This window comes from Triturus cristatus, chromosome 4_2 (genome assembly GCF_964204655.1).
Source record: "Triturus cristatus chromosome 4_2, aTriCri1.1, whole genome shotgun sequence".
Lineage (NCBI taxonomy): Eukaryota > Metazoa > Chordata > Amphibia > Caudata > Salamandridae > Triturus > Triturus cristatus.
Window position 1 is genome coordinate 207500594 of NC_140586.1, and position 15625 is coordinate 207516218.

Genomic DNA, 15625 nt, shown 5'->3' on the forward strand with positions numbered 1-15625 from the left:
AGGCCGCCGCACACTCACCGCTGTGTCCCTCATGTGCAGCCAAGTCCTCTAGCAGTGCAGCAGGTCAGCCGCCGATGCCCTGGAGCAGCGCTTCCGCCGCAATGGCGACAGCTTGTTTTAGATACATATTGCTTTCACTTTCAGAAGTTGCAGACCTTTTTATTTGTTTTGCTAGTGTGTGAATCCTAACGTTCATGGGAAATATGTTTTGCAGCTTTATTTTTATTCCAATTTCACAACTTGCGGCGCTCCGTTCTCCTCTAGATCATAGCGTCTATGCTGTGGTATACCAGTTGTTAGCACTCCATGTAATTGTTTATCTGCTTGCATACTTCACACGAGGCAGACACATGCCCTCCAGCACTTTTTTTCACTGTTTCAGAGGTTAGTTTCTAAATCTTATCTATGGCACCATCCACTGTTCGTCCTGAATTATTCGAAAAACAAAGCGTTTTGGTTTGTAACGACCATGCTGCCACCTCTTTCATGTCCGTAAAACCTTTATTTAGATTGCGAACAGGAAGTGGGCAGACTGGAAGGAGCCTTAGCTGCATCTGCCCGTTATTTCTTGGTTGTTTTCAGTTCGCTGGCTTCATTTTCATCTTGCTCTCTTTCAACACATCGCGGCGGTTCTTTCTTTTTAAAGTGCCTTTTCAGATCTTCTTGGCGCTTTTACTTGCTCATATCGCAGCGTTTTATTTTAAGTGTGTAGCTTCCCAAATTTTCATGGGGCTTTTGCTGTTACGACATTAGCCCATTGTTTCAGGTTAACCCACACAGCAGTTCTGGCTGGTGTTTCTTCTAACGTGTCTATATGCGACGCTCTCATAACTTGCAGGGATATTAGCGCTATATTATGTATGAATACAATTTTCTCATACTACACACAGAGAAACACACAGAGGCAACATCTATCATTTGTTATTGGTGGCTTCTGCAATATTTGACCTCGTACTTGTGTGCGATGATGTGCTGTGCCACATATGTGTTTGTACTTTATACTTACTTGGGGGGACAGCCTCAGGCAACATTTGCCTGTTCTTGGTCGCTTTTGCGTGCAGTGTCTAGAACGTGCTGTTTCCAGGTTTATAGCGCTCCCACATTGGCGCATTGCAACATTATTATTTATATGTGCCTTTTCACACCTTTTAATTTTCACTTAACCTAATAGTGGCGCATTATTTAGGTGTATAGCTTCTGAAATATTTTAACATTACTGCTTTAGCGGCAATAGGCACAGTTTCAAATCACCTCTTGATATAGGCCCGGATGCTGTCATTCTTATCCTACCTATATACAGTGCTCTCTAAACGTAAAGTCAGATTACACATACTGTACAGGGAAACAAACAAAAGCGACATCTGTTCAATAGTTACCGATTACCTCTGCACTGGTTTACAAGCAGTAATATCGCGAGATGTGTATGTGACAGGCTAATCACTTAACGCAGAGTACCGCCTGAAAATAATAAGGCACCCCATAGATTGGCAGAACTGTTCCAATATCAAACACTCAAAAAAATATACGATGAACTAAAGCTTCACTCTCGATGAATACGATTTAGTGGCTTGTCGTTTTGTCAGCAAACAGAGCAAAGCTGCCTTTCTGATTTATCTGCTGTGGGAGTGCAGTGTGCTGTTCCTGCCACCCTGGGGCTGTATACGGGTTCAAGGACCGTATACTAACTCGGTGTGTGTCTGGATACGGTCCACTGCCAGCGCTATATGTGTACTGGGAACATTCCACCTAACGGACAGTACTAGGGTGTACAGAGCTTTCATAGCTGTGCGTGTGCTGGACCAGCCGGTGTAGTGAGATCTTGCCCATAGGGGTATGCTGGCTGGTTGTTTTTTGTTTTGTTTTGCAGTTTTATGTAGTGCGAACTACCCCCAAAAGTAGTTGCGAGCTTTACAGGAGAACTAGTTATATTACACAAAAAATACATAGATCATAGCGTCTATGCTGTGTTATACCAGTTGTTAGCGCTCCATGTAATTGTTTGTCCACTTAAATACTTCACATGAGGCAGACACATGCCCTCCAGCACTTTTTTTTACTGTTTCGGGGGTTAGTTTCTAAATCTTATCTATGACACCATCTACTGTTCGTCGTGAATTATTCTAAAAGCAAAGTGTTGTGGATTGTAACAAGCATGCTGCCACCTCTTTCATGTCCGTGAAACCTTTATTTATATTGCGAACAGGAAGAGAGCAGACTGGAAGGAGCCTTAGCTGCATCTGTCCGTTATTTTTTAGTTGTTTTCAGATCACTGGCTTCAATCTGCCTGCTTTCATCTTCATCTTGCCCTCTTTCAGTACATCACGGCGGTTCTTTCTTTTTAAAGTGCATTTTCGGATCTTCTTGGCGCTTTTACTGGCTCATATCGCAGCGTTTTATTTTAAGTGTGTAGGTTCTTAAATTTTCATGGGACTTTTGCTGTTGCGACATTAGCCCATTGTGTTAGTTGTGTAGTGAGTTAACCTGGAACAAACATTAAGCAATTTTATGATTACAATGCCAATAACTCCAACTCTAACTGATGCGAGACCTGGTGCATTGCAAATGCTTGTTAAAAGAAAGTGGAAAAATACTAGCCTTGCCCTGGGCGCTGGCAACCTACTCTACGCCGCTGGTTAAACATGCCCAAAACATAATCACTGCCTTCAGCTAAGCAATGGACAAAACAAAACAAACAGCAGTGTCCTACTGCACATACATACACAATGGCCCACATAAATCCACTGAAACTAGCTGGCCACTTTCACTAAGCAATTCACTACTCCACACTAACTCTGCTAGCCACTATCAATTATTATGACACAGCCATAAGTAGTACACACAACTACCAAATACAGTGTCAACAGACCACCAGGACTCCATTGAACAAGTACCCCAGAATCATGACTTGCACAGAAGTTATGAAAATGCAACAAAACCACACAAAATATAGTAAAGCCTTACACTGCAGGGACCTCTTTAAACAATATCTGCACCTTTGTCCATGACCACCAGAGTTGTATCACTCTCCATTACTCCCTACAGTGGCATCATCATTTCCCTAAGGTGTTGGAAAACTTTGCTTTCAACTTATCTGGAATGCGGTGCCATCCCTACATCACCTTAAAGCCGTGATCTTCAGGCTTTATAATGCCACGCCCACCTCATGGAAGAAAAATCTCTCGTCCCCTTCCCTCCATAATGACAAACATATTTTCCATAGGTATACTATAAGATGGTTAGCTCTAAATATATTTAACAATTTAATCATAGCATTTATATTCAACTATAAAACTCAGCATGTCCATTTGAAGATCTTTAGGGGCACATGCATCAAACCTTTTTGCGATCGCAAAGGGTGCGAATCGCAAAAATAGGCCGTTTGCGATCGCAAAAGTCAGTGTTGAAATGCATCAACTGTATATTTGCGAAAATCCATTTTTTCGCAAATATAAGGAATCGCAAAACATTCTGCGAATCAAATAGCGAATCGGTATTAGCGTGTCCCAATTACCGAATCGCAAACAACGAATCGCAAAATGTATGCATGACAAATCGCAAATAGCGATTTCCATGAAAATCGCAAATTAGCGATCGCTAAATAAGAAGGATCACAACCAGGTGGTAATCATGAGTGCAAATCACAGACAGGTGAAAACCAACTGAAACCCATTTAAACACACCCAGAATGAGCCAGCACTGTTCACAATGGCAGGGATTTACCTGATGGCGAGGAGGATGAGGCTGCAGGCTGCCGCACAGAGACGGAGGCGAATGAATGAGCGCATCTTCAGAGTCCGCATAACTTTGCTAGGCCAGCAAGAGGATGAGATATACGACAAGTATAGGCTCAATGCAGCAATGATCCATGACCTAATCAATGAATTGGACCCCATAATGCAACGACAGACACGTAGGACCAATGCCATCCCAACGCATGTGCAGGTCCTATGTTGCCTACACCTTCTGGCGTCAGGCAGTTTTCAGGGGGTCATTGCTGTTGCGGGAGGTGTGTCACAAAGCGCACTTTCAAGAATATTGAAAGCATTCCTTGATGCCATGATGGCCGTGATCGGGTCTCATATCAAGTTCCCTACCACCGCGCTTGACCTTGCAAAAACCAAACAGGAGTTCTACCAGATAGCTCGTTTCCCACATGTTTTGGGTTGTATTGATTGCACCCACGTTGCAATATGTCCCCCTGCAACACAGGAATATATATATAGAAATAGGAAATCTTACCATTCCCTCAATATTCAGGTTGTTTGCAATGCCAAAAACATTATCACTGACATTGTTGCGCAATTTCCAGGGAGTGCACATGACTCTTATATCTTCAGGCAAAGTGGCATACACACCCGTCTTGTCAGGGGAGAATTTGGAGAGGGACATCTGCTTGGTAAATATGTGTTATAGTTTATCACTGTCATTGTACGTATGTCAATGTGAAGCTGCCACTGACTCTTTGCTCCATTACATGTAGGTGACAGCGCATACGCCTTGCGTAATTACCTAATGACGCCTTACCTCAATCCCACAACTGCCAATCAACAGAGGTACGATGCAGCACATATTTCGACAAGGAACATCATAGAGCGCACATTTGGGCTGTTGAAGAGCCGATTCAGATGTCTACATAAGACCGGTGGAGCACTGAAGTACAACCCTGAACAATGCTGCAAGATAGTAGCGGCATGTGCCATGCTGCACAACATAGCGACAAGGGGAGGAATGGACATCGAGGTGTCTGACAGCGATTCGGAGGATGGGAACCAGCAAGTGCCACAACACCATGCAGCACAAGGGGCAGGCGCAGCAGAAGGGCGTAGGAGAAGATTTGACATCACACAAAATTATTTCTGAGGTGAGTAATGATGACACAGAAACTGACTATTGCTATCAGAGTATTCTTTAATTAAATAAAATTGCCATGAGTGTTCAAGCACACTTGTAATCTGACCAGTGCAATGGACATAAGTGGTTTGCAAATGTCAATTCACTTGTCACTCTGTGAAAAGTCAAATCCAAATAAATGGTTACGTCACCATAGTGGAATGCACTTGTACATGCCAGTCTAGCGCTTTTTCCCACGAACACCCAGACGCCTGTCAGACCCAGCATTGTCATCCGTTATGTTGGAAGCGGCGGGGGTACTGCTGCGTGTGTTGCGTCTTCCTGCAGTGCGGACTGGAACTGCCACACTACTTAGGCTTGAGCCACCCTCACTACCCTCTTCGGGCGTGGAATTGTTGGCCGCAATTGTGGAAGCATTTAGCAAATCAACTGCATTGGTGACCTGGTCCAGTGCTTTAGCCACATCGCCGCTCCAATGGCACATTTCAGTTTGCATGGTCACAGACCTACGTGCCAGCAGTGCAGTTGTCGTGGCCAATCTATTGTTTGATTTAGCAAACATTTTCAATTGCAGCATTAGTTGACGATGCTGTCTCTTCTGGGATACATTTCCCTCATGCATCACCTTGCTCAGTTGCTGCACACTTTCTGACAGTACTGCTATGTTGCTAGCCATCTTGCCAACTTGCAATTGTACTAATCGTGTGTTTTTTGTCTGCAGGCGCTGCATACGGAGCATCTGTCCCTCAAGACCACCCCAGACATCACTTGGTTGCTCCTCCTGCTGTGTCCTGAGTGCTCTTCCTCTCCTACGCCGGGCTCTGTGATTAGTTCTGGGGACCTGTGGTTGTGTTTGTGTGATGGAAGTTGTCTGGCCATGGCTGCCACCTGGTGTTGCATCAGCCTCATCATCTTCACACTCCATGGTGACTAGGGATGGAACAGTAGCCCTGCGTGACTTTGTTGGACGCGAGGGATTTATTTGCACCACAGGTGTGTCCATCTGTTCACCTGCGCTGGTGTCCTGCATGTCTGGGGAATCGCTATCCACATCTTCTACACGTTGTGCATCTGTGAGGTGAAACAGTGCAACACTGTATTATTTCATGTCTGTGATATTAATTGCACAGTAATAAATTTCTGCCTTTGTAAATGATTTTATACTCTATTAAGCTTTTTTGGGTTGTTACTCTGAGATTTGACATTTTAACTGCTTGACCTGACTACATCTCCCATAATGCCCCTCACCTACTGAATGCATTGTGTACTGGATGTTCAGGGTCTGCACTTGGGCTGTGCTGTGGTCGAGTTCTACCTTTACATTTTGTAACACTAAGAAAACATACATTCATCTTACCTTCAGATGTGTTTGCTGCTCCGGACGTGTCCAGCTGGGTCACACCAACAACAGCTTCTGGCTGGATGGTGGATTCAATCAAGTCCTCCATGGGAGTGTTCCCAGTGTCTGTTGGTGTTCCCCCTCCTGTCTTCTTTGCCTCCTTCAGGCGGTCAGCTATGCGCACCTTAGCCCGACTGCGCAAGTCGTACCATCGTTTTTTGAGTTCTTCAATGGTGCGGTGTGTCACCCCAATGGCATTGACCCTGTTTTGGATCCGGAGCCAGATTTTCCTTTTCTCCTGCTCTGCCACTTTCAATGATGCCTTTCCAAACAGCTTGTCATGGCTGTGGACTACTCCCTCAATGAGGGTGTCAATTTCTTTTTCTGCAAATTTAATTTTGCGTTTCCTGCCTGTTTGGCTCTCCTCTGCTGTTTGTGAGGCTTCCATTTGATATCACAAGTTTTTCTTCTGTCTCTGTCACACTCCTGTTCTGCTCCCAGAGCCAGCTCCCTCCTCTCCCTGACACTGTGCACTGGAAATGAGGCTGGTGCTGCTCACTTCCTGGTTGTGATGTCATCAGGATGCATCAAAAAGCGACTTCGGTATTAGCGATTTCGCTAATTGCGAAATCGCTAATAGCGAGTTCGCAAATGCCGAAATCGCAATTTATTTAGCGATTTTTAGCGATTCGCAATATTCTCGCAATGTTTTTGTTGCATCGTGTTTTGCGAGTCTTTATTTGCGATTCCTTAAAATTCGCAAATAAGGACTCGCAAACTCTCTTTTTGATGCATGTGCCTGTTAGTTGCTTATATTCTGTTTAAATGGTAATAGCGTGGAAAATACACAATAAATTTGGTATGACTGATATCCTTTTCTTAGAGATCCGTCCCCACCAGGACGTATACAATTGTTGCATCTTGCAAGACCAGCCCTAATATTCTCCAGCAGCATAGGAACCTTGGCCCCAAACAGCGTGCCTACTATTTTGTCCTTCTCAGACAGAGGATGCAGAATCACATTGACCGATAAACAGGTGCAATCACCCACACAATGAAAATATGGACATATGACTCAGGACAGTATCAACTCAAGAACTGGAACCTACAGGGATGAATGACAAAACCAGATGCATAACTGCCTCTTATTCCGCTCCCTAGCATAAGCACAGCTACACAACCACAACAACACAAACAGTTCAATCTGCTACTCATTAGGCACACCACCAAAACACTTTTCACATAGGCCACACTTTGCAATCCACTCCCTTCCACCCAGATGCAACAATATAATAGACCTCAGGCATTCTATAATCCCCCCTCTTCTTTGTTCCTCTGCACGCTTTAGGCATAGACTCTGAGGACTGTATAAGAGCAACACTCCAGTCATACCACATGACACCAAAACTCTACTGTCCTTGAGCTAAAATGCCTTGTTGGAGGTAAGAAGCGCTATACAACTTTAACTACATCACAATATAGTAAAGATGCATATAAAATAACTTTTACTCTCACTGTTATACCTTTAAAGTAAGGCAGGGTGTTTTAGTGTCACCTAGAGGCAGTCAAACCTTACACTGTATCACTGTTGTCCAACTTCACATCTAATTTAACTCTAGTCCTGGTGGCAGAGATAGCAAAAACAACATAAGCTTTACCTTTCTCAACTGCAGCAAAATGCATAAAGTCGATCCTGAGGTTGTTGGTATTTGCGGCAACGGATAACAGTTTGTAATTTGTTCCCATTACTTGATTTGTTTTATTTTTTAGTAAGTAGACGTATTACAAAAATGAAGTACAGTCCTCACTGTAAGAGGACAGCTTTATTTGACCATGTGGTGGATGATATGTTTTATACAAAAGGGCTTTGATAGCAGCAAGCTCACTGGAGGTGCTTGATGTGTATTGTCTTTCTTCACCAAGAAAGTCAGACTTCTCTGAACCGTGGGTGCACACCACGGTGCCTATTCATAAACTGCATTTTGTAGTACGTTTTGTAATACTACAAAGTGTATTACAAAATGCTACTCACAAACCTATGTGTGGAGTTTACATCTCCACCTCTCCTATCTTTTTCTCTGTGGAGATCTTCGTCTCGAGTACGGAGTCTCTGCACATGCAAGTAGACATTTTAGTAGTAAATGTGAGAGGGACAGAGGGGAGTGGCTGAAAACATGGGGATTACTTACTACTAAAGGGGAGGAGTGAAGAGAGGCTAAGAGAGGGACAAGGAGAGGTTTTGGGAGGGACCCACAAAAGAGTAAACCCATTCCTGTTCACAAACTGCACTTCTAAGGTTACTACAGCCAAAAAGGGACTCAAAACGGCAGTACTCGAGCTTACAGCTGGAGTAAGTCCAAGGCCACAGATGGCCAACTATTGGTACTGCAACACACTCCCATAAAAATAAATGGAGTTAGGAACTTAAAATAAAACCCCTTAAGAAATAATGTTGAATAAAAATGTATTTAAAAAGAGAAATGAATATAATTTAATGTTCAGAATATATGTAAAAAATAGTCGTTTAAAAAAAGTGTAATTTTTTATTTATAACTTTTGTTTTAAAATTTTATGTAACTGTATTAAATATAATTAAATTATGTTTACTTAATTCTATATGTCACTTTTAATAATTATGAATGCACTTTAGGTGGATATTTTTTAATTTTACCTTCAGGAAATAATTTAAATATAATTTGATATATTAAAAAAAATATTATTCAAAATGTAGTTAATAGTGCTGTGGCCTTTTTTCTTTATAAAATATGTAGGTTAAAATGTACAGTTCATTACTTCCAAGGACAGTCAAACGTGAGATATATTTAACAAAAACTAGAACTTTAGTTGTATGCCAGATGCACTAAACTGGAACACTTCATTGTGTTGATCCGTATCTCAGCAGAGCAGGATTTGAGTGATAAAAAGACAGAGGACAAGAAGCTAGGGAGTGATCAGATATCCTCACTGGCCAGTGGGATTGTCTCATGGGTATGAAATACAAAATCATTCTTTAAAAAGCCTTTGAAGTCACAACAACGACTCATCACAAAATCAGAGTAATCTTTGAATGAATTGTAAAATAAACGTCCAGTATTTACTATTTACTGGCTCATGAGGGACAAAGGGGCTAGCAATCCATCCACCTGCAGTTTGCTACAGTTTGTAGTGAACTGCGAATGGATGGATTGCTAGCACTGCGTTGCTTGTAATGATCCATTTCTGTGACATTGTATCCTGACTACCTCAACATGCATTAGAATGACTGCAGCACTGGGGTAGTTGTGTCGGATGACATTTGTTGTCCTAAGGAGACCCATTGAACTTAGTGTGTGGGTCAAAATATCGACATCGGTTCGGGGATTGTCCATGATTAAATCCAAACACGAGGACAAGAAATTAATATTGAACTGTGGATACTTGATAAATTGGGGACGTCTTTTTAGACTGTACATGTGTATCATATTTTGTTGTTCACACAACTGATCCATGGGCACAGTGCTGTTTGTGCTATTATACAGTTTGATACTAACCAAAGGAATCTAAAGAAATATAATATTTTTATTCTGAAAGGTTGTACTTGTTTTCTGTCCTAAATAAGTACATTGACCACAGGAGTTCTTTGATTGGATTAGACCTGTACTAATGTTTAAATAAGACCCACTGTTCATGTTCTATGTTGTACCTTGATTCCATTTGCAGGTATAAGGGTGTTTGTTCTGTGTGTTTTTCAGTAGAGAATGAAAGGCACCTTAGTGTCACTCCTTTTGGCTGTAAGATTGGATGCAAAGACTTCGGCATAAAAGAAAGAAGAAAGAGTTCAGGCTCGGGGAAGATGGTAGCCAGTATAAACAGAAACAAGCATTGGCATAGCCAATAGGTCTCGCTTTTGGGACCTGATGTGTTTAGCCAGAACTTTTGGCTATGTTGTAGAGCATTGCGGCTGATGTGTGTGTCTGGTCCCCATGCACGTCCCCTCCACCCCACCTCCACAAGAGTGCGCGTAGTAGAACTCGCACAGAGTAAACAAAAGCAACGCAAAGCTTGAAGCATGCAGCCACTAAATAGAGTTGTGCTAATCAGCGTGAGGAAAAGTTGCACAAACCAACAGAACAGAGCTGGCGAAAACAAGGAGAAATCAGCTGAAAGTATGCTGTGCGAGTCAGCGTAGGATGACCCAGTTGCCAAACGACACTGCCTGGGTACGAGAAGCAAAGTTCCGATTGACCAGTCCACGTGAAGAAGAGAAAACCAGCCAATGACCTCGAGGACTCCCAATGAGGCTGTAAGAAGCAACACGACTTGCCTGACCTGCACATAGTACCAAGAGGCAACACAGGCAGCCGATGGAAAAAGGAGACAGCAGAAATCGGCCAATAGGCGGCAATCAGGAAAGCTCTGCATCCAGCTTAAAGGGCTGGAGAGGCAGAGCCGTAAGCGGGGAACAATAAAGTTAAATTTGAAAAGAAAGGGGAAAAAAACAGTCTCAACTGACCGCAGGACGTTTCACGTGGACCAGACACACACAGCGTTTCCCTTGCGGGAGCGAGCAGGGGCACCATCTGTTTTCAAGATAATTACAAACAGATGGTGCCGATGATCGCTCCCGCAAGGGAAACGCCAAACGTACACGCGTTGCAAAGCAATGCAAAACGTGCACGCTTTTAGCCAAAATGCTGATCGATTGCAAAAGGTCCCCTCCTACGCAGCGCGCATGGGCTATGAATATTGGAGAGACTAGAAACATGATATTAAAAATCAGATTCCTTAGCTAACTTAAGTTTGTGACGGTTGCATAGTCTATATATACCACCACATCATTATCGCTCAGATGCTTGAGGGCGGCTGTGTACCTTTTCACCCAACCCATTAACCACTCCCCAGGTAAATAATTATTTCAGATTTTCAAACCTTGGCATGTTGTAAGACTTTGTTAGGAGCGAGCACAGCAATAACATTACAGTGCATTGAGATAAGGAGTAAAGGGATGGCTACTAAAAGGTCTATGAAATGATTGGTAGGTTGCTATGTCAAAGATGGTTAGAGTGGTTGAAGTACCCATAGAAGATGTGGGGGAGTGAAAAAGTGAGGTGAGGCTGGTGATTGTGTGTGAGTTGGGCCAATTAGGACCTGTCAATTAGGGTGTGAGTGCAGGTAGCCTGCTCTTTTATTGGACGAGCCAGCTGTGTGCCATTCTAGGTGACAGAAAGTTTATGGTCTATGCCTGTAACTGTGTCAGAAGATACAAGAGTTTTTGGTTTAGATTTGGATGGCTGATAGGGCAATACGTCCAATACATATATCTTGATTAAGATGCCTGCTATAGTTATCTAGTCTGGGTTAACATTTTGAGGACACGCTCGTACTATGGATAATCTCAGAATGCCCAGTCCAAGAAAATTATACATAAGTCAATGGGTTTTTGAATAGAGGTTGGAGAATATTTTTTAAAGCTTGGTTGTCTGGTTACTCTGGAGGAAAGTGTAAATTGCATTTGGTTATGGTATCATAATGTGGCTTAAGCAGTTTTTCAGTTGCTTTCTTTACATCTGTGACCTGGTTTTATCTTCCAGACTCATCAGATCAACATATGAGTGTCCAGGATTGCAGTACTACTAGCCTGTCTGTAGCTTGACATTCCTAACTTACCATTCGCTCTGAGAGACTAAACTGAGCGGTATGGAAGTTGTTATTATTCCTTAACAGGGGTTGTTGCAACCGATAAACTTGGGTAGCTTACTAGCATTCTGTCTCATTAATAAAGTATTGTATTAATGTTGGTCCCTTGCCAATCTCACCTACATAACCTATGTGAAGCCTCAAGGTGGATGGGTTGCCTGACGGCAAGGTATTCAGACTGATAGTCCTCGAAGCAGAGTTAAAATTCGAAGATAAGTAATCCATTTGAGTCATTCATCAAGGAAGAAGTCAATTTGTATTGAAAGTCCTTTTATAGCAACACAGGAAATTTCATTTGGTAAATTGTGTTCAAAAACACGAATTTCGAGTAATCTGAAAAACACCTTACTACCAACCAGCCTGCTAATTTTGTTCAGATATTTAATGCACTTTATAACATTAGCACGAGAAAAAAGTAAAGCACGGTTGCTTAATGTATGTTGAAGATAACTTCCAGTTCACAGCAAATTTAGTGTAGTTGGTGCTGACAGCCCCAAGATGACTTTTTAAGAGAATGAGTATACAAGGCAGACTAGAACGCATGACGCTTTCGTTTTCTACTGTGCTGCCATTCCAGGAAAGACACAGCCTTCCTTAGCAGCAGCAGCAATGTCTGGAAAAGTAACACATTTTTTTTGTTTCAAACTCTCATAAAACATATCTGCACTTTCTATTAAGATATCCCCTTATTTAACTTTAAGTACTTAGAGTTCACTGATGATAAATGTAAGCTTGCTTTCCTGAAAATAAGCAGTCCTGCCAGGTACCACACATCAGCGGTTAGACTAACGCATTTTCCTGCTGGTGACCGCATCACCGCACTAAAATGCATTAGTCATGCATAACTACAGCTTCTGCAACTTACCATGAGGCGCTGCAATAATAAACAAAAATAACCTGCACTCTTATCGGCTTGTTGTTCTGCTGCCTGCCACTGACCGAGCCTGGGCTAGTTAACACTAGCTAGAATAAAACGGTTTAGTTTGCCCATGCGCAGTGTGGCTTATGTTCCTTTTTTTAAAAAATAAAAAAGTTGAGCGCCTGTAATTCGGCCTCTCTGGACCACGTGGATCCGGCGACAGCGTCACTGATAAGTAACATGGGTCGGACCCAGCCTAACGTGAATCTGGCGCCTTCTAATATTTTCCCTGACACATGCCACAGTTGAAGGGCTCAGGTGAACAGTTCCTTTCTGCCCTGCCCACAGCCACCTAGACAAGGTACTATGACCCCAGTCACAGTGTGCTGTGTTTTTGTAGCGCCATGTGAGAGCAATCACGTAGTTCTTCCCTTGCTCCAGTAGCAGTAAGTAAGGAGGAGGGGGGCCCAAGTAGAGATTGTGGGTAAAGGGACACCAGCAGCTCCTGGTGAAGTGGAGCGGAAAGCTGCAGAATAGCTAGAGGGTAAAACACAGAATTGGAAGGTAAGCAGAGCATTGTTGGCACAAACTAGTGTGATTGTGGTGCAGATTGGGGTGTACAAATTCTCCCTACTTCCACGGATAGAGTAAATTCACAGATACACGCACATACACTCATCATACGCTTGGGCCCATTTCACTAACATACACTCAGATTACTCTATCAGCACTGAACCTGTGGAAAGAAAACCTTCTAAACACCCTGCATCTACACTACGGTCGATAAGACCTAATTGACACTGTCTTGAGTCATGATTTAACCAATAATAATCAACAATAATCAAAATAGAGTACTCAATAATTGACAAGAAATAACCACCAACACAGTATTTCAAATAATGGTAATTTATCTAAAATTAGTTCAAAGAAAATCAATTCAAAAGCAAAATCATTATTCTCATAATTACCTATTCTAGCTAAATGTCATAAACGAGTCAGGACAGGTCTCTCGATAGAAGTCTCTCAAGTCACCATCCTCACAGCATCGATCCTCACCAACGCAAGTTCGGAAAGAAGTGGCCTCAGAATCCAAAATGCAATGACCACAGACCCTCTCTAGTCTAGTATATTTATAATAAATTTAACAAAAGAAGGCAACATAAAATATTTTAGATATCCGCTGAACCGCTGAGCAGAGCGAGCAGGAAAGGATGTAGCATCGCTACATTTGGAAAAATCTCCGCTCAGAAAAAAACCACAAAAATAAAAAGACGGAAGACGGAACTAAAACTTGAAAATGTTTCTTTTTCATGTTCATATTTCCTCGGAACCAGCATGGTGATCACAATGTTCATTGTGGCTCCTTTGTCTTCCAAGGACACTTGGATGTCCGCCCAAAGCTGCTGTCCTCACGGAAAACTTTTAACCAGGCGAAGACTGTGGTCAGATGACTCTCGACCATGTTCAGCAAGGCCTTCTCATCAAAATCTCAGCACTCGAATGTAGGCTTTAAACGGTAGCCATTTTTCACTAGGCCAAAACGTACCATCTTAATTAAAAGAGACAAAAACAACGTTACCACAGCATAGTGATTAAACAGTGTTAACCCCACTAATACCCTTATGTGTATGTAATTATCTAGCCTTTGCAACACAAGAAAAGCATTAGTACACGACATTTCAAAAGCGTTTTTGTGCTTAAAAATAAACAGCACTCAGCAACATTTATTTAATTAAACATGCACATTATTAGTAAATAACATGAATGCGTCCCCACGTGTAGTTTTCTCTTGTTAATTCGTATTGAATAATCAGAACATTTACACAAAACAAATAATTAGTAGTTATAAATTAATAATTTTAATTTCTTTCGACAATAGACAAACCAGAGCTTAAAAAACCCAATAGATTTTCAACAGAAAACTCTGCTCCAGCAATCCCCCCTTTGGTGATATTATCACCAAATAAACAACCCAAAAAAAAAAAAAAAGAATTAGTAAAATTTAATCCCAATTTTAGGAGAAACTGGAAATGTCTTTTTCTTTTTCACAACACTAGACACCAGACTCCCTTTCATCATCCCTCTTTGTCTCCAAATAAACACTCTCCCTCAATTCTTCTAATTCTATTTCTTGTGGATCTCTTTTTCTTTTATTTCTCCTTTCAATATTTCTTTTAATTAATTTCTTTTTCCCTCCCCTGTTTTTACAACACAAACACACCAATCTTAGTATCAATAAAGCAACAATTATACAAGTCAAAGGAAACAATATCTTACCTATAATAGTACTACCTATTTTTGCAATGAAACTCTTAACAGCAATTATTTTATTAGCTATTTTAGTCCAAATACTCTCAGCTTCCAGTGGTACTAATTCTTCATGCAAATCAGTAATATTTTTTATATAGACCTTCAAGTCTTTGCTTTCGTCTGGAATGTAAGTGCAACAATGTTGAATTTTCAATATTCCACAGACCCCACCCTCCTTGGCTAATAGAATATCAAGGGCAAGTCGATTTTGCATAGACATGGCACGTACGGCAATCAATTCCGTATTCACCAAAACAAACCCTCCAGCGGTATTTGTCGATAAGCGATCCACCACTGTTGACAGTTTCCGAATTCCATATGCATTCAAAGAAATTCCCACTGCTGGAATTAAAGCTCCAAAAATGTCACCCACTATTTCTGACCAAGTTTCTCTCTTAAAACGTGTTAATAAATTAATATGTTCTACATCTTCTATTCTATCTAAATGAAAAATCTTTGGAAAGACCAGGCCCACATAACACGTGCCATACCAATGGTCAGGCAACTTGTAATAAGCCTTGTTCCCACAAACATAATACACTCCTGGGAAAACTGGATCCTCTCCTCCTCTAAAACCCCATCCTGTTGCA

At 41.8% G+C, this 15625-nt stretch overlaps 1 long non-coding RNA gene across 1 annotated transcript in view; it reads left to right on the top strand.

Annotated features, from left to right (window-relative positions):
* The window catches only part of LOC146833400 (uncharacterized), a 94197-nt gene extending 88190 nt beyond the window's left edge, over positions 1-6007 (top strand). The window contains exons 2-3 of the long non-coding RNA XR_014960583.1: positions 4481-4861; positions 5573-6007. This is a non-coding gene — a long non-coding RNA (uncharacterized LOC146833400). The remainder of the gene's footprint in view (positions 1-4480; positions 4862-5572) is intronic.
* The last annotated feature ends 9618 nt before the right edge of the window (positions 6008-15625 follow it).